Below are 19355 nucleotides of genomic sequence, written 5' to 3'. Positions count from 1 at the left end.
ATTCTTGGTACAATTTCAATTTTTCTGAATTTGCTGATGTTATTTTTGTGGCCCAACTTATGGTCAATTCTTGAGAATGTTTCATGTACACTAGAGAAAAATGTATACTGTCGCTTTGGGATGAAGTGTTCTGTAGATGTCTATCATATCCAGGTACTCTAGTATTTTGTTTAAGGCCAATATATTTTTATTGATTTTCTGTTTGGATGAATGATCTAGAGCAGGGGTCTCAAACTCGTGGCCCGCGGACCGCATGTAGCCCACCGAACAATTTTGTGCGGCCTGCAGACTTCGGTCTCAAACTCGCAGCCCGCGGGCCGCATGTGGCCCGCCGAACAATTTTGTGTGGCCCGCAGACTTTGTGGATTAGTCTGCGGGCCGCACAAAATTGTTCGGCGGGCTACATGTGGTCCGCGGGCCGCGAGTTTGAGACCCCTGATTTCTAGAGCCATCAGCGGTGTATTGAGGTCTCCAAGTATGATTGTATTTTTGTCAGTTTTTGTTTTTAGGTCAATAAGTAGCTGTCTTATATATTTTGGTGCTCCTTGGTTTGGTGCATATATATTAAGGATTGTTATATCTTCTTGATTCAGTGTCCCTTTAGTCATTATGAAATGACCATTTTTGTCTCTGAGTACTTTTTCTGTCTTGTAGTCAGCATTATTAGATATGAGTATTGCTACACCTGCTTTTCTTTGGATGTTATTTGCTTGGAGTATTGTTTTCCAGCCTTTCACTTTAAATTTGTTTTTATCCTTGTTGCTTAATTGTGTTTCTTGTAGGCAGCATACAGTTGGATTTTCTTTTTTAATCCATTCTCTACTCTGTGTCTTTTTATTGGTGAGTTTAATCCATTTATATTTAGTGTAATTATTGACACTTGTGGGTTCCCTATTGCCATTTTATAAATTGCTTTCTGTTAGTTTTATATCTTGTTTGATTCTTTTCTTTTATTTTTCTATCATTTGTTTTTGTGTGTTTGTATTCCATACTTCTTTCCTCTGTAGCTACCTTTTTTAAGTCATGTGCTTCTGTGGTGGTTTTTTCAAGGGTGGTTACCATTAAGTAATGAAAAGGGTACCTACCATATTTATTGTAGTACCCTATTTTATGAGTGTTTCTGTACTTCATTGTCCCTTGCTACTGTTAATCTTCGTCCTCTCCCCTTTTTTTGTTTTTGTTGTCACAGTTTAAATTTGGTTTTATTGTGTTCTTGGTGGAACTTTTACTTGTGGTTTTGTTTTGTTTTGTTCTTTGTATCTGGTGGGAAAACCTCCTTTAGTATTTCCTGGAGTGTGGGTTTTCTGATGATAAATTGATAAATTCCCTCATCTTTTCTGTATTTGTGAATGTTTTTATTTCTCCTTCATATTTGAAGGATAGCTTTGATGGGTATAGTATTCTTGGCTGAAAGTTCCTCTCTTTCAGGGCTTTAAATATTGACATCCACTCTCTTCTAGCTTGTTGAGTTTCTGCTGAGAAATCTTATGATAATCTAATAGGCCTTCCTTTGTATGTTGTATTCTTCTTTTCCCTGGCTGCCTTGAGAATTTTTTCATTGTCATTGGTTTGTGCCAATTTCATTATGATGTGCCTTGGAGTAGCTTTGTTGTGGTTAAGAAAATTCGGTGTTTTGTTTGCTTCTTGAATTTGAGGCTTTAGTTCTTTCCACAGGCTTGGGAAGTTCTCATCTATTATTTGTTTGAATATATTCTCCATTCCATTTTCTCTCTCTTCTCCCTCTGATATACCTATTATTCTTATGTTATTCTTTTTGATGGAGTCAGAGAATTCATGTAGGGCTTTCTCATTTTTTTTTAAAATTTTTGAGTGTTTATCTTCTTCTCTCTGTTGTGCCTGAAGTTGCTTGTCTTTTATTTCACTAATCCTACCTTCTATCTGGCCTGTTCTATTAGCTAAGCTTGTTACCTCGTTTTTTAGTTCATGAATTGAGTTTTTCATCTCTGTTTGATTTTTTTTCAGCTCAATTTTTAATTATTTTTATTTATTTATTCATTTTAGAGGGGGGAGAGAAAGGGAGAGAGAGAGAGAGAGAGAGAGAGAGAGAGAAGGGGGGAGGAACAGGAAGCTTCAACTTTCATATGTGCTTTGACCGATCAAGCCCAGGGTTTTGAACCGGCAACCTCAGCATTCCAGGTCAACCCTTTATCCACTGTGCCACCACAGGTCAGGCTGATTTTTTTTTATATATGGTCTACTGGAAAGTTCTGTCCATTTTTAGAATAAAACAAAATACAATTTTTTTTTACCGACAATAAACTTTATTAAATAATATAATTGCCATTATTATTAATGATTTCTTGCCAGCGTGAGGGCAATTTGTATATCCCATATTTGAAAAACGTTTTATCTTTTCTCCTTATTTTATTTGATTAATTTTAATGGGTGACATTGATAAAATTGTCTTCCCTCACCCTTTAACTGGTTTTCTTTCTGCCCCTCCCCTCCCCCAACACCCACCCTCTCCTCCCCCCCAACCTGTAACCCCAACACTGTTGTCCATGTCTCTGAGTCTCATTTTTCTGTCCCACCTATGTATGGAATCATGTAGTTCTTAGTTCTTTCTGATTTACTTATTTTGCTCAGCATAATGTTATCAAGGCCCTTTCATATTGTTGTAAAAGATCCGATGTCATCATTTCTTATGGCTGAGTAGTATTCCATAGTATATATATACCAAACCTTTTTAATCCACTAGTGCTCTGACAGAAATTTGGGCTGTTTCCAGATCTTTGCTATTATGAACAATGCTGCCATAAACATGGGGGTGCATTTCTTCTTTTGAAACAGTGCTATGGTGTTCTTGGGGTATAATTCTAACAGTGGTATAGCTGGGTCAAAAGGCAGTTCGATTTTTAATTTTTTGAGGAAACAGTGTGGAAGACCATACTGTTTTCCACAGTGGCTGCACCAGTCTGCATTCCCACCAGCAGTGCAGGAGGGTTCCCTTTTCTCCACATCCTCACCAGCACTTATTCTGTGTTGTTTTATTGATGAGCGCCATTCTGACTGGTGTGAGGTGATATCTCATTGTTGTTTTAATTTGCATTTCTCTAATGATTAGTGATGTTGAGCATTTTTTCATATGCCTATTGGCCATCTGTATGTCCTCTTTGGAGAAGTGTCTATTCATTTCTTTTGTCCATTTTTGAATTGGATTGTCTGTCTCTCTGGTATTAAGTTTTACAAGTTCTTTATATATTTTGGTTATTAACTCCTTATCAGACACATTGTCAAAAATATTCTCCCATTGTGTAGTTTGTCTTTTTATTCTGTTCTTATTGTCTTTAGCTGTGCAGAAGCTTTTTAGTTTGATAAAGTCCCATTTGTTTATCCTGTCTTTTATTTCACTTGCCTGTGGAGACATATTGGCAAATATGTTGCTGTGAGAGATGTCGGAGAGCTTACTGCCTATGTTTTCTTCTAAGATGCTTATGGTTTTATGGCTTATATTTAAGTCTTTTATCCATTTTGAGTTTATTTTTGTGAATGGTGTAAGTTGGTGGTCTAGTTTCATTTTTTTGCAGGTAGCTGTCCAATTTTTCCAACACCATTTTTTGAAGAGGCTGTCTTTACTCCATTGTATTTCCTTACCTCCTTTGTCAAATACCAGTTGTCCATAAAAGTGTAGATTTATTTCTGGGTTCTCAGTTTTGTTCCATTGATCTCTATGCCTGTTCTTATGCCAGTACCAGGCTGTTTTGAGTACAATGGCCTTATAATATAACTTGATATCCGGAAGTGTGATACCTCCTGTTTTATTCTTCCTTTTCAAGATTGCTGAGGCTATTCGTGTTCTCTTTTGGTTCCATATAAATTTTGGAATATGTGTTCTGTATCTTTGAAGTAAGTCATTGATATTTTAATCGATATTGCATTGAATTTATAAATTTCTTTGGGTAATATAGACATTTTAATGATGTTTATTCTTCCTAACCATGAGCACAGTATATGCCTCCACTTGTTTGTATCTTCTCTGATTTCTTTTATCAATGTTTTATAATTTTCCAAGTACAAGTCTTTAATCTCCTTGGTTAAATTTATTCCTAGTTACTTTATTTTTTTGGTTGCAATGGTAAAGGGGATTGATTCCTTAATTTCTCTTTCTGACAGTTCATTGTTAGTGTATAAAAATGCCTCTGATTTCTGAGTATTTATTTTTTATCCTGCCACCTTGCCAAATTTATTTATCAGTTCTAGTAGTTTTTTGACTGTGACTTTAGGATTTTCTATATACAATATCATGTCATCTGCAAATAATGATAGTTTTCCTTCTTCTTTTCCAATTTGGATGCCTTTTATTTCTTTTTCTTGTCTGATTGCTGTGGCTAGGACTTCCAGAACTATGTTGAATAAGAGTGGTGAAAGAGGGCACCCCTTCCCTGTTCCTGATCTTTGGGGCATTGCTTTTAATTTTTGCCCGTTTAGTATATGATATTGGCTGTGGGTTTGTCATAGATGGCCTTTATCATATTGGGGTATGTTCCCTGTATTCCCACTTTGCTGAGAGTTTTGATCATGAATGGGTGCTGGATTTTATCAAATGCTTTTTCTGCATCTATTGAAATTATCATGTGGTTTTTCTCCTTCCTTTTGTTTATGTGATGAATCACATTGATTGATTTGCGAATATTGTACCAGCCTTGCCTCTCAAGAATAAATCCCACTTGATCATGGTGTATGATTTTTTTCATATACTGCTGGATCCGGTTTGCTAATATTTTGTTGAGGATTTTTGCATCTAAATTCATCAGGGATATTGGCCTATAAGTTTCTTTTTTTGTGTTATCTTTGCCTGGTTTTGGAATCAGAATTATGCTCGCCTCATGAAAGAAGCTTGGAAGTCTTCCTTCCTCTTGAATTTTTGAAATAGCTTGAGAAGGATAGGAGTTAGTTCTTCGTTGAATATTTGGTAGAATTCACTTGTGAAGCCATCAGTCCCAGGACTTTTCTTTGTTGGGAGTTTTTTTTATAACTGTTTCAATCTCATTTGTTGTAATTGTTCTGTTTAGATTTTCTGATTCTTCCAGATTAATTTTTGGAAGATTGTGTGTTTCAAGGAATTTGTCCATTTCATCTAGGTTGTCTAGTTTTTTGGTGTACAGTTCTTCATAGTATTTTCTTACAATAATTTGTATTTCTGTTGTGTCAGTTGTTATTTCTCCACTCTCATTTCTAATTTTATTCATTTGAGCCCTCTCTCTTTTTTTCTTGTTGAGTCTGGTTAAAGGTTCATCTATCTTCTTTACCTTTTCAAAGAACCAGCTTCTGGTTTCATTGATCCTCTGTATTGTTTCTTTAGCCTCTATGTCATTTATTTCTGCTCTGATCTTTATTATTTCCTTCCTTCTACTACATTTAGGTTTTACTTGCTGTTCTTTTTCTATTTCTTTTAGATGCAGGGTTAAATTGTTTATTTGAGCTTTTTCTAGCTTCTGAAAGTGTGCCTGTAGTGCTAGGAACTTTCTTCTCAGGACTGCTTTTGCTGTGTTCCATAAATTTTGAGTTGTATGCTCATTGTCATTCGTTTTTAGGAATTTTTTTTACTTTTTCTTTGATCTCGTTTTTAATCCATTTGTTATTTAACAACCTTCTATTTAATTTACATGTGTTTGAGAATTTTTGAGCTTTTCTGTTGTGTGTTATTTTTATTTTCATGCTGTTGTAATCGAAGAAAGTGCTTGATATAATTTCAATCTTCTCACATTTGTTAAGAGCACTTTTGTGCCCTAACGTGTGGTCTATCCTAGAGAATGTACCATGAGCACTTGAAAAGAATGTATATTCTGCTGCTTTAGGGTGAAAGGTTCTGAAGATATCTATTAAATCTAGTTTATCTAGTGTGTTTAATAAGTCTGCTGTTTCTTTGTTAATTTTCTTTCTTGAGGATTTATCTAGTGATGTTAGTGGGGTATTGAAATCCCCTGCTATTATAGTATTGCTGTTGATCTCTCTCTTTAAATCCATCAAAGTCTGCATTATATATTTAGGTGCTCCTATATTAGGTGCATAGATATTTATAATAGTTATATCTTTCTGTTGGATTACTCCCTTTATCACTATGTAGTGGCCTTCTTTATCTCTTACTATATCCTTTGTTTTAAAGTCCAATCTGTCTGATATAACTATGCTACCCCAGCTTTTTTTTCATTTCCATTTGCATGAAATGTTTTTTTCCATCCTTTTACCTTCAATCTATGTGCTTCTTTTGTTCTAAGGTATGTCTCTTGTAGACAGCATATGTACAGGTTCTGTTTTCTTATCCACACAGCTACCCTATGTCTATTGATTGGATCATTTAATCCATTTACATTTATGGTTATTATTGATATGTAGTTGTTTATTGCCATTTTATTCTTTAAAGCTGTATTCCTTTTTTGCTATATTCTTTTCCCACTTTGATCTGTTTACAACAGGCCCCTTAACATTTCCTGCAGCATTGGTTTGGTTGTAATGAATTCCTTGAGTTGTTTTTTGTCTGGAAAGGTTTTTATTTCTCCTTCAATTTTAAACGATAGCCTTGCTGGAAAAAGTAGTCTTGGTTGTAGGTTCTTGTTCTGCATTACTTTGAATATTTCTTGCCATTCCCTTCTGGCCTCAATTGTTTCTGTTGAGAAGTCTGATGTTATCCTTATGGGGGCTCCTTTGTAGGTTATAGCCTTTTTTTCTCTGGCAGCTTTTAATATTTTCTGTTTACTTAGCTTTGGTATTTTAATTTTGATGTGTCTTGGTGTAAGTTTCTTTGGGTTTCTCTTTAATGGAGTCCTCTGTGCTTCTTGAACTTGTGAGAGTTTCTCCTGTATTAATTTAGGGAAGTTTTCAGCTATGATATGATTGAACAAAGTCTCTATCCCTTGTCTTTTTCTTCTTCTTCAAGAACCCCTTAAGTGGATGTTATTTCTCTTCATGTTGTCACAAAGCTCTCTAAGAGTTTCCTCAGACTTTTTGAGTCTCTTTTCTTTTTTCTTCTTTGCTTTCATGCCTTCATTCCAGTTCTCCTCCCACTCACTGATTCGATCTTCAGCTCTGTCTATCCTGTTTTTAATTCCCTCCATTTTGGTCTTTATTTCTGACATTGTATTTTTCATCTCCAACTGATTCTTTTTTAGACTTGCTATTTCTTTATTTAGGTGTTCATAATGACCATCCATTGTTGTTCTAAGATCCCTAAGCATCCTTACAATAATTATTTTGAACTCTGCATCTGGAAATTTGATTATTTCCATATCACTCAGTTCATCTCCTGAAGGTATCTCTGTGGTTTCATTTCGATTGCACTTTTTTGTCTTCTCATTGTGTTTGGGTGTTTTATTTGTAGAGATGGTTGAGTCTAGGCTTGGTGTTGTCTGCCTCCAGTTTTCAGTTGTGTTATTTCTAGGTCTTCTTGGGTTGGTATCAGCTATTATTTGTTTTTTTTTTTTATTTTTTTTATTTTTTTTTATTTATTCATTTTAGAGAGAAGAGGGAGGGAGAGGGAGAGAGAGAGAGAGAGAGGGAGAGAGAGAGAGGGAGAGAGAGAGGAGACAGAGAGAGAGAAAGGGGGAGGAGCTGGAAGCATCAACTCCCATATGTGCCTTGACCAGGCAAGCCCAGGGTTTCGAACCGGCGACCTCAGCATTTCCAGGTTGACGCTTTTATCCATTGCGCCACCACAGGTCAGGCGGTATCAGCTATTATTTGTAATCCACTTTTGGATTTGGGCCGCTTTGAAGTCTTGATTTGTTTGTTTTCTTAACAGGTGATAGTCTTGTTTATTGATTTCAGCAGGGGGCTTTCTTGAAACTGTATCCAGCAATGTGATGGGAGTAACCTGAGACTCTGACGGCGTTTTCTGCCAACTAATCTTTCTGAGGGCAGGGTGTTTTCTCAGCTTCAGTAGACAGAGGTGTATCTCAGATCTCCATGGAGACCTGAGTTACTGCCCCTCCTCCCCACTTCTTTTTTTTAGCTCTGTCTTGTTGCGCTGATTGGAGCTGGAGAGATGTCTGGAGATGTCTGATCTGGAAGCAATTCAGTATTGTTTTATGGAAGGTTCAGTCCTCCCCCAGCTATGGCCACCTCCAGCATGGATGAGTCAGCTTTTTTAGTTTGTCTCCTGCATTCCTTAGTTCCTCACAGTCTGTCCCTCTCTCTGTCCTTTCCACTTGGGAAATAAGCTGGTCTTTTCAACACAGCACGCTCCCTGGTCACCAGGCTAGTGGCTGTGAGCAGTATTTTCTGCTCTTTTCCATGGGGTGAGATCCCCTCTGGGCTCTCAGCCTCCCCCTCCCCTCTGTTTATGTAAGCAGGGGAGATTCAGGCACTCCCTACCAGGTTTGTTGTGGCTTCTTCTTTGCTCCTTGGTTTTTGAGAGCTGTTCTTGTTGTCCAGAGTTGGGTTTTCATGCTGATTTTTCCTAAATTGATTTGTATTCCAGTTTGGTGGTGAGAGCTGGGTGTCTGCGTGTCTGCCTACTCCACTGCCATCTTCTAATCTCCTATAGTCTTTGTCTTAAAGTTCATTTTGTCTGATATAAGTATTGCTACTCCAGCTTTTTTTTTCATTTCCATTTGCGTGAAATATTTTTTTCTATCCCTTTATCTTCAGTCTATGTGCATCTTTTGATTTAAGGTGTGTCTCTTGTAGACAGCAGATGTATGGGTCCTGTTTTCTTATCCATGCAACTACCCTATGTCTATGGATTGGATCATTTAATCCATTTACATTTTAGGTTATTATTGATATGTAATTGTTTATTGCCATTTTATTTTTTAAAACTGTATTCCTCTTTTGTTATATTCTTTTTCTTCTTTGATCTGTTTACAACAGGTCCCTTAGCACTTCTTGCACCCTTGGTTTGGTTATAGTGAATTCCTTGAGCTTTTTTTTGTCTGTAAAGCTTTTTATTTCTCCTTCAATTTTAGTTTTTTTTTTGTTTTTTGTTTTGTATTTTTTCTGAAGCTGGAAATGGGGAGAGACAGTCAGACAGACTCCCGCATGCACCTGACTGGGATCCACTGGGCACGCCCACCAGGGGCGATGCTCTGCCCCTCCGGGGCATAGCTCTGCCATGACCAGAGCCACTCTAGCACCTGAGGTAGAGGCCAAGGAGCCATCCCCAGCGCCCGGGCCATCTTTGCTCCAATGGAGCCTTGGCTGAGGGAGGGGAAGAGAGAGACAGAGAGGAAGGAGGGGGGTGGAGAAGCAAATGGGCACTTCTCCTGTGTGCCCTGGCTGGGAATCAAACCCGGGTCCCTGCACGCCAGGCCGACGCTCTACCACTGAACCAACCAGCCAGGGCCTCTCCTTCAATTTTAAATGATAGCCTTGCTGGATAAAGTAATCCTGGTTGTTGACTCTTGTTCATGCATTACTTTGAATATTTTTTGCCATTTCCTTCTGGCCTCAAGTGTTTCTGTTGAGAAGACAGAAGTCATCCTTATGGGGGCTCCTTTTTAGGTGATAGTCTTTTTTTTGTCTAGCAGCTTTTACTATTTTCTCTTTATCACTTAGCTTTGGTATTTTAATTATGATGTGTCTTGGTGTTGATTTCTTTGGGTTTCTCCTTAATGGAGTTCTCTGTGCTTCCTGAACATGTGAAATGCTTTCCTGCCTTAATTGAGGGAAGTTTTCAGCTATGATATGCTTGAACAAAGTCTCTATCCCTTGTTCTTTCTTTTCTTCTTCAGGAACCCCTATGATGCGGATGTTATTTCTCTTCATGTTGTCACAGAGCTCTCTGAGAGTTTCCTCAGACTTTTTGAGTCTCTTTTTTTTTTCTGCTCTGCTTCCATGCCTTTATTTATCATGTCTTCTAAGTTGCTGATTCCATTCTCCACTTCATCCATCCTGCTTTTAATTCCTTCCATTGTGTTATTTATTTCACATACTGTATTTGTCATTTCTGACTGATTCTTTTTTATTATTTTAATGTTCTTTTTTTATATTTGCTATCTTTTTATTTAGGTGTTTGTAATGACCATCTATTGTTGTTCTAATATCTTTGAGCATCCTAAGAATTGTTATTTTAAAGTCTGCATCTGGTAATTTGGTTATATCTGATTCATTTAGGTCCTTTTCTGGGGATTTCTCTTGCTTCATTTGTGTTGCATTTTTTTGCCTTTGCATTTTCTCTGTGTAAAGGAAGGTTTTGGCCTCTGGAGTCCACTGGGTATGGCCTCTGTTCCTTAAGTATGGTCTGTCAGCAGTCCCTCCACCCCCTCTTTTGTTGCTGCCTAGGGCTTTTGGGTTTGGGTGTTGTCAGTGCCTGCCCACTGGGGATGTTGCTGTGGTTTCCACCTCTTCTTCACGGGAGTGGCTGTGGTCACGTGCTCGAGTGCACAAGCCTTGGTGGCCTTGTCCTTTGCCCCGCCCCTGTGGGTGGTGTTATGCTCGGCCCTGAGGGCAGTGACGAGCACCTTTGCTCAGGTGCAGGTCTCTGCTTTTTTCTATGCTTTAGCTCTGCCCTTGCAGGAGGAGCCCACTCGTGGAACGGCTGCTAGTCTTGGCTCTAATGGTTGGGCAGTACTGCGTGTCCATGCTCAGCTCAGTAGTGTAACTCTGCCTGTTCTGGGCTTTTGGCTCCACCCCCACGGGAGGAGCTGGCTCCCAAGTCAGACCACAAACCTCGGTTCCGCGGGCGGGGCAAGGCTGTGCTGCTGTGCCCTTGCTTAAGGGCTGGTCTCCACTCCTTCCAGGGTTCTTGCCCTTCTCCCTCAGGCTGGATTACAGGTTGCCAGCAGCTGGGCTTGACGGCTTTTGCCCGCCTACTCCACGTTAGCCGGGCGAGACTGAGCTCACACATGAGCCCAGTGGCAGCCAGCAGGATTCTGCCCTTGCCGACAGAACCGCGCCTCTGCTTCCAACCGCCACCCGCCCTCTGGCAAGCCCTCAGCTGTGTGAAGTGCGGGTGCTGCAGCTCAGACCCTAGCATTCACTACTGTAGACCCGAAAGCTCCTTCCTTCTAAGCAACTCTGCTCTGAGTGCCATAGGAGAGCTTGTTTGGCTGGTGTCCTGCTTCCCTTTGCTGGTATTGCTGTTTCCAGGGGAAATGTTCATTTCAGATTTGGGGAGTGACTCGTCCCAGGGGTTAGGGTGGCTGTCTCCCAAAATGTTTCTCCCTGTGCCTCCTAGATTACACTCTCTTCCTGCTGCTCCAGTCCTCTCCTCTCTCCCTGTTCCCCAGAGCCCTAGGTGAGTGATTGTGAAAGAGGTTTTCCGCACCATCCCTTTAAGAAGAATTCTGGATCTGAGAAATCAAACTCTTTCTCATAAACAATATCCTGACTTGTTTCCAGCTAAATATTGTCCTTATGCCTCTTCTAGGCTCTGGGGCTGCAGGCTGGGACTTTATTTTTGGGACTCAGGACCCTCCCCTCTCTGCTAAACTCACTTCCCGCCACACGAGTCTCTCCCAGCTTCTGTTCGCTCCAGGGAGCTGGGCAGCCCTCTCTATGTTTCTTCTTTTTCTACCAGTCTCGATGTGACCTCTTCAGTGTTCCTTGATTGAAGAGTCCTCTTAGTTTAGTCCAAGGTTGGTTTTTCCAGATGATTGTTCTTAAAATTATTTTGTAATCCACTTTGGTTCTGGGAGGTGGATGTTGGTACATCCGCCTACTCCAGTGCCATCTTGTCTTCTCTCCATTCATCAGGTTTTTTTGAAGGTGTTCTGTTTTATCTTTTGATGCAAAAAATTGAACCAGTGCTTATTTAATATCTTCTTCATTTTTGAAATTTTGCCCTTCAAAAAATTTTGTAAGGACAAAAACAAGTGATAGTCAGAGGGTGCTAATTCTTGGGAATATGGTGGATGTGACAGAATTTCCCAGTCTAGTTCTGCAATTTTTTTATGAGTCCCCAAAGCAGCATGTGGCCTGGCATAATCATGATGCAGTATGATGTTCTTCCTATTAAACATCGCTGGTCTCTTTTCTTGGATTGTTGTCTTTAAATTATCCAGATGCTGATAATACTTCTCCGAATTGAGCTTTTCATTTGTTTTTTTTTTAACTATAGGATTTTTTTTTTTTTCTGTATTTTTCTGAAGCCGGAAACGGGGAGAGACAGTCAGACAGACTCCTGCATGCGCCCGACTGGGATCCACCCGGCACGCCCACCAGAGGCGACGCTCTGCCCACCAGGCGGTGATGCTCTGCCCCTCCGGGGTGTCACTCTGTCGTGACCAGAGCCACTCGAGTGCCTGGGGCAGAGGCCAAGGAGCCATCCCCAGCGCCTGAGCCATCTTTGCTCCAGTGGAGCCTCGGCTGCGGGAGGGGAAGAGAGAGACAGAGAGGAAGGAGAGGGGGAGGGGTAGAGAAGCAAATGGGCGGTTCTCCTGTGTGCCTTGGCCGGGAATCGAACCCGGGACTTCTGCACGCCAGGCCGACGCTCTACCACTGAGCCAACCGGCCAGGGCCTTCATTTGGTTTTAAAAGCTCATAATGTATTGGTTTTCGAAAGTCCCACCATATACACAACATTCTCTTATTCAGAGTTAAATTTGATTTAGAGGTGGAAGGGCTAGGTTTTTTTGGTTCACAATATGCCCTTTTCCTTACAATGTTTTTGTAGGTAATCCACTTTTCATCCCCAGTTATCATCGGTTCAAGAAGGGCTCGATTTTGTTCCAAGCAGGTAGAGATGTGCATATGATGAATTGATCATCCAAATTCTTCTGACTTAATTCATGTGGCACCCATCTTGAATATTTCCACACCAATCCTATCTTCCAAATATGGTCCAAAATGGTTTGCTGAGCTGAATTAAGCCTTTCTACGATCTTTGATGTTGACAGAAAAGGATCTTGCTCCAACATGGTCTTAACAACATCGTCATTGATCAGAGATAGTCGCACAGAACGTGGCTTATCAGAAAGGTCGAAATCACCTGTTTTGAATTTTTCGAACCATCTTCTGCATGTCCTATCAGAAACTGTACCTTCACCAAATACTTTCAATAAATTTCTTCATGCTTCTGTAGCATTTCTTCCTTGTTGAAATTCATATCAAGTACAGTGGCGTAGATGAACTTTATCAGTATCCATGGGTATGCTATGGCTTCACACATAAGACTAACGTGAATCAACTTTGTTTTAGTTAATTTGCTACATCAGTATGTGTACATTAAGTGATAAAAATAGAGAGGCACACATGCGCCAAACAAATGTGCTTATGTGTCGAAACTTGTTGTGATAGAAACAGACAGAACTTTCTGGTAGACCTGATAGTTTCAATTTCCTTGGTAATATATTCTTTGTGTTCATTGAGTTGTTTTCTGAGCTTCCTAAATTGCCTTTCTGTGTTTTCTTGTATATCTCTGAGTATTTTTAGGATTTCTATTTTAAATTCTCTGTCATTTAGCTCTAAGGTTTCCAATATATTAAATTTTTTCTCCATAGATTTTTCCACATCTGTGCTACTTCTCTATCTTTGGTATCCATGATATTCAATTTCCTTTTTCTTAATGGCATCTGAGGGTGGTCTTGTTGATAGCACTAATGAGAATTAATAAAGATTAAAAAGTAAAAAAAAATAAAAAAAATATAAAATAAAACAACAACAATAATAATTTATTATCCCCCCCCCTTTTTTTTCTTCTCTTCCCTTCCTCTCCCCTCCTCCTTAGGAAAATATTGTGATGAAATGTGAATTATATTATGCTAAAGGAATAAAAACTGCCTATAATGGAGGGCCTGAGTTGGGGGGAAGTGTTCAAGGGGCAAAAAAGGAGGTAGGGATCCACCAAATGCAAAAAAGGAAAAAATTTGGGTCAAGCATAAAATGATTTGCTTGTAAGTAATGGTTGACTAAGAGATATAATGAAGGGATGAGGAAACAGAAAAAAGGAAAAAAAATTACTATTGTATTAAGTGGAGCAAAAACTAAATAGAATGGAGAGCCTGGGTTGGGAGGAATACTAATAAGTTAAAAAGTGAAGTAAAAAGCACTCAAAATGCCACAAAAAAACACACTTGAGTTCCAAATAAAATAATTTGTTTGTGATTAAGGATTGAATGAGAGGAAAAGTAAAAGGAGAAAAGAAGAAACCAATAGAGAGGGAGAAAAAAGAAAAAGGGGAAAAGGGAAAGAAGAAAAAAGAAAAAAAACAAAAAGAGAGAGAGTTAAGGGTTTTGGAGTGTAACTCTTATGGAGAGTAAGGAAGAAGAAAAGAGATAAAATGGGAAATGTAACACTTATGGGTAGTGTAGTTCAAGAAGAGGAAAGAATAAGATGGGCAGAGAATAAAAGGACCAACGTGGAAGAAAAAAATAATAAAGACAAGAAGAGGAAAGAAACAAAAAAATAGTGGAAGAAGTTATAAAGTCTGTGGATTTTTCTTGATTTTGAGAGGTTAATTTTTTCCTTTTTCTTTCCTCTCCCTCTTCCTGGTCGGTGACTCTGTACCCCATGCTCTGCTCCTGTGGCACACTTAGGTAGAGATTTGCACGGTGATGTATAGGCTTCAGTCTCGTTGGTAGTCAAGGCTTGTTAGCGTTTGCAGGCTCCAACAATGAGAGAGTCCGTTTTCCCGGAGCCTCTCTCCTAGTCTTTCCTTCCTGAATTAGCAGCCTGATGATCCAGCTATGAGGTTGCCGCTGCCTCTGCCTGGGGAGTAAGAGGCTCAAAGAGCTGGGAAATCCCCACTCTATCCCCACTCAATGCAGGGCTCTGGGTAAGGCTTTGGCAGTCAGAGCCGCCAGCGTAATCAGGTGGGGCTGGGAGCCAATTGTTCTCAAGGTGACTTTCTATGAGCCTCCAGGCCTGTTCAGCACGCCTAGCACTCTGTGGGACCACTCTCCCCAGGCTTTGTGCACTTTGTAACCTCTTTTGGCTGGGAAGAAGATGTCCTAGTCGCTGCCTGCAGTACAAGAGGTCTTAACATCTGCCAAGTCCCTCTTTTTAGCGTATATCCCTGAGTATGAAAGCTCTGCCAATCAGAAGTTGCCCCCACCCCTTTAGCAAGAGGCACTAAAAAATATCATGCCTCTTATCTTAGATCGCTGAACTGAGAGAGATCTTGTCAGTTAGAGCCGCGTAAGTCAGTTGGGAGGTGAGCAGACTGTGGGTTAAGCTAATTTCAGCGATTGGATCCGAGGATCTGCTCCAAGAAGGACTACAGACTACCTGTGCGCCCCTCCCCCGAGGGTCTTCTCCAGGAAGGACTGCAAGCTGCCTGCGCACCCATTCCCCAGGGTCTGCTCCAGGAAGGACTGCAAGCTTCCCGCGTGCCCCTCCCCTGATGCTTGATTGTTAGCTTGAATGGCTGGGTGAGGTGCCCCACCTGCCCAGAGAAGCTCGGGCATAGGGAAGTTTGCTTTGGTGCACTCCCCGGGTGCCGCTGGCAGCTGCTGCTCACGACGCGGTCAATAGCTCGTGTGGGCTGATTCACCACAGGCACACTCTTTCCTTGGCTTTAATGAACATCTGTGCCGCAGCCTAGCTTCCTCCACACCCTTAATCCCCCCGATTCTCAGTTCCAAGTGAAAGCAGCCCTTGCTCAGGTTAGTGAGGAAGGCAGAGTGTTCCTTTCTCCATCTTATTTCCTTCAGGGTTGATTATATATTTAGTCAATTTTTCACTTGATCATACCTTCGTTTTCAGTGTGTGGAACTCCAGATGCTCCAAGGATAGATTTTTCTGTCTCTGCTTGATGAACTTGTTGAAATTTTGGGGAGATTGGTCGGTTGCACTCCTCACGGCACCATTTCTCTGATATCACTCCCATGTGCACTTGAAAGAAGGGTCCTCCACCTCCAGGTCGTGTCTGCAGTGGCGCCTGGACTGAATACCAGCATTATGAAATGCACAAGTTACGCAGTGCACACAATGAGGATCTAGTAAGAAATCTGGGCAAAAACCCAGCATTACTGATTTTATCCCATTATTATTATTATTATTATTATTATTATTATTATTATTATTTTACCTATTTACAACACAAACGAGAGATTAACACATTATAGAACAATTAATTATGGTAAGAGATAGTGCACAAGAGAAGGAGACACTCTCCGCTGCCCCATGGACTTTCCCCACCCAGGGCTTCCCTTTGCAGCTCAAAGCCCGCAGGAGGAGGTCAGAGCCCTGTCAGGGGTCCAGGGGAGGCAGGCAGGTGTCCCTGAGAGTGGGAAGGACCAGTGCAGCAGCTCACAGGTGCCCCCGAACCCTCAGGGCATAAATTTCATGACCCACCAGTGCACAATGGTGAGGGAAGAGGTACTAACATGGCTCATGGAGTTTGTAAGGTGAGGGACATGGTGACTCGGGTACCATCAGAGATCTTGCAGCTCTGGATAAAGAGCAAACACATACTTTGAAATCATATACTTCTTAAATGCATGAAGTATAAATAAAATATTATCGATAAATTCTTCTCTTAATGAACTAAATGAGGCTTTTTAAAAATTTAATCCATTCATAGATAATACTATTTGTGTGTGTGTGTGTGTGTGTAAAAATGAGGATGTCTAGTCATGGATTTTATTCTTCGAGGGCTTAATTCTGAAAATATTTGTCACATGAATGTGCAGATGCAGAAAGGATTAAGTTCATAGTAGCAATGTCAATCGATTAAGCATATTTCTTGGACTATGGTCCAAAAATGTCATTGTGATCTATCACTCCAAATTATTTTATACTTAATATTAGGCCTAAAGTGAAGAAGTGATCAAAATAACTTTTAAGGACTTAATTAGGTCCTTTTAATTTTATTCAGAGCAAGAACACAGAAACCGCTCTCAGTAAGGAAAATGGGTGTGCTGCAAAATATTGCTTACATTTTTTATTTTGGACACTAAAGTTGTCCACGCAGAGTCAATGTTATATAGGTCTGACAGATGTTGTGTAGCCATCGGTCTTTATCAAATGGAACCAAGATGTTTATGATGAGGAGGTGGGACATGACAACCAGTGTCACCAGATGATATATATACTGTAAAACTATATGAGGTTATCACATCCAGAGGTGAGGTCTGAAATGTGTCCATCCCCCTGCTGGCCAGTTAGAGACTGAGCTAGAGGAGCCCTGGGATTTCAACAGCAGCCAAAGGACATGGGTCACCAGTGCATCCTGCTGAGGACAGGAGTTCAGAGACCCTGTGTCTTGGGATGGGGAACACCTGTCCTCACCCAATACCCTCCTGTACCCTTAGCTCCAATATCCAGTAGTTAGGATAATAAAGTCCCAAGAACCGTCACGTCAATGTAATCATCAAACAACATTAAGTGATTGGAAGGCAATGATCTTATTTTACCTAAGAGAAGCCCTGATGGAACCAGAGCCAATTCAGAAGCAGGCGGTGTTAGCTCCCAGGTAAACAGTTCCCTCCCTGGCAGAGTCGGTGAGATTCAGTCTCATATTTGCCCTTAAGGATAAGGTGATTTATTCTGTTGGACTTACTACTTATAGTTTCATATTGTTGCATAACTGTCATTTACTGCCGGATATGGTTCTGAGCATTTCCCTGAATTAATATATTTATCCTAACATGGACTCTATGATATCACCCTTGTTTATAGATGGTGAAATTCAGGCAGAGAGGGTCAGCACCTTGCTAATGGCAATACAGGTAGAAAGTTCTAGAGGTCAGCTTGAATCCAGGTAGTCTGGTCCTAAAATTGGACTGTTCCTCACAACTCAATAAATGAACACGTTCTAAATTTGAAAGAACCAAACAGCACCTCAGATTCAATAGAAAGTGTAAAAGTGCCCGGTTGGGATTCTGAAGGGGGGGGGGGATTGAAACTGCAGAGAGTCTGAGAACACAGGACTTCTTTCCCTTTTCTACTGTTTCTTCAGGAACGAGGTTGGGCCATGGTGATTTTAGATCCCTTGTTGTATCTGTGAGTAACTTTTATGATATTATTCTTCAAGGTGCACACATTTCAAGTAAGTGTGTGACCTTCAGTATATTTCTCTTGTTGCTAGAGTTCCGGTTGCCATGGTGTCATGGTTTCTGTTTGGTCACACCCCTTGTGACCACCATTCTATTTTCTGTTTCTATGAATTTGACTGCTCTGATCCCACATTTATAAGAATCACACATTACTGTCCTCTTGTGACTGGCTTATGTCACGTAGTGCACTGTCCTCCACGTTTACCCCGATGCAGCATGTGATGAATTTTCTACCTTAACGTGGGGAAAAGGGCAATATCCCATTATCTGTGTGCTCTGACTGTTTACCCACTCATCCATCCATGGACACCTGGGCTGCTTTCAGCTCTTGGTTATTGTGAATTGTGCTGCGATAAATGGGTGTGCAAGTAAGAGTTTGAGACACTGCACGTATACGCAGAGCTGAACTTGACCCATCACACTGTAATTCTAGTTTTAGTTTTTTGAGGGAACTCCAGGCCTTTTCTTTAGTGGCTGTAGTAATTTACATCCACGCCCAAAATGCATCCTTGACAACACTATTAATATTTTCTGTTTGTTTACTCCTTGTTACTATTTTTTTGGAAAGTAACCATGTTAATGGGTGTGGAAAGCCCATATGACATTGACCTGAGATGGGAAACAGAGCAGGAAAGCCCGGGGGGCAGTGTCCAGCTGGGTCTCACCCACTCACCACCCGCCCCCAGGGCTCCCAGAGAAGAATAGGGACCTTCCTGACTCAGCCCTTCCTGCCTCCCCAGTCACAAAGCTCCCCTCCTCCACCAGGCACTCCTGTGTTTCAAGGTAACATGGGCTGCGGTCCCTACAGGCCACCTGGCTGATGGTTTCTTCTATTCCCCCAGACTTCTCTTAGGACCCCTCCTCCTAACTTTTCCTATTGTCACAATTGTCCCCTTCCTGAGTGGCTCTTCAGAATGCTTCTCTGTGATCCACTGCATCCTAATGTCTTCCTCAGAACTGGTCATGCCTCTCCCGTGTTTCCATGGAGCATCTGGTCATGGCTGGGGACAGGCAGAGGACAGGCCCTGTGGGCACTTGTACTGCTGGGGCCCTGATGACTTAAAAGGTGCTATTCCTCCTGACATGTGAATTGTCAATTAGGACAGTATAGTGTTGGATTTCATTTGAAATCTCTCCTGATATTTTATGAAACATTAGAGTAAGAAGTTGGCTTGAGTTTTTTCCCTCCTTCATTTTTGAGAAAGGTATAGAGAGAGAGAGAGGGGGGGGAAGGGGGGACAGAAAACATCAATTCCCAAATGTGCCTTGACCAACTAAGCCCAGGGTTACGAACTGGTGACCTCAGCATTCTAAATCTATGCTTTATCCACTGCACCACCAGAGGTCAGGCAGCTTGAGTTGATTTAAAATGTCACTTGAGAGTTTTCAGTATGTTATATAAAGTAAGAAGTTAGGAGTTGGGAGGTAGTCTTCCCTTTTTCTGTGCTTTCTCTCGGGAAC

The 19355-nt window shown here is 40.8% G+C and overlaps 2 protein-coding genes across 2 annotated transcripts in view; both read left to right on the top strand.

Moving 5' to 3' along the window:
- The window catches only part of LOC136388562 (secretoglobin family 1D member 2-like), a 395093-nt gene that overhangs the window by 43472 nt on the left and 332266 nt on the right, over positions 1–19355 (top strand). The gene's annotated exons all lie outside the window — the stretch shown is intronic.
- The window catches only part of LOC136388559 (mammaglobin-A-like), an 87076-nt gene that overhangs the window by 32756 nt on the left and 34965 nt on the right, over positions 1–19355 (top strand). The gene's annotated exons all lie outside the window — the stretch shown is intronic.

This window comes from Saccopteryx leptura, chromosome 1, assembly GCF_036850995.1.
Source record: "Saccopteryx leptura isolate mSacLep1 chromosome 1, mSacLep1_pri_phased_curated, whole genome shotgun sequence".
Classification (NCBI taxonomy): Eukaryota; Metazoa; Chordata; class Mammalia; order Chiroptera; family Emballonuridae; genus Saccopteryx; species Saccopteryx leptura.
The sequence above is the reverse complement of the archived record's forward strand: the minus strand, read 5'-3'. Positions and strand labels throughout refer to the sequence as shown.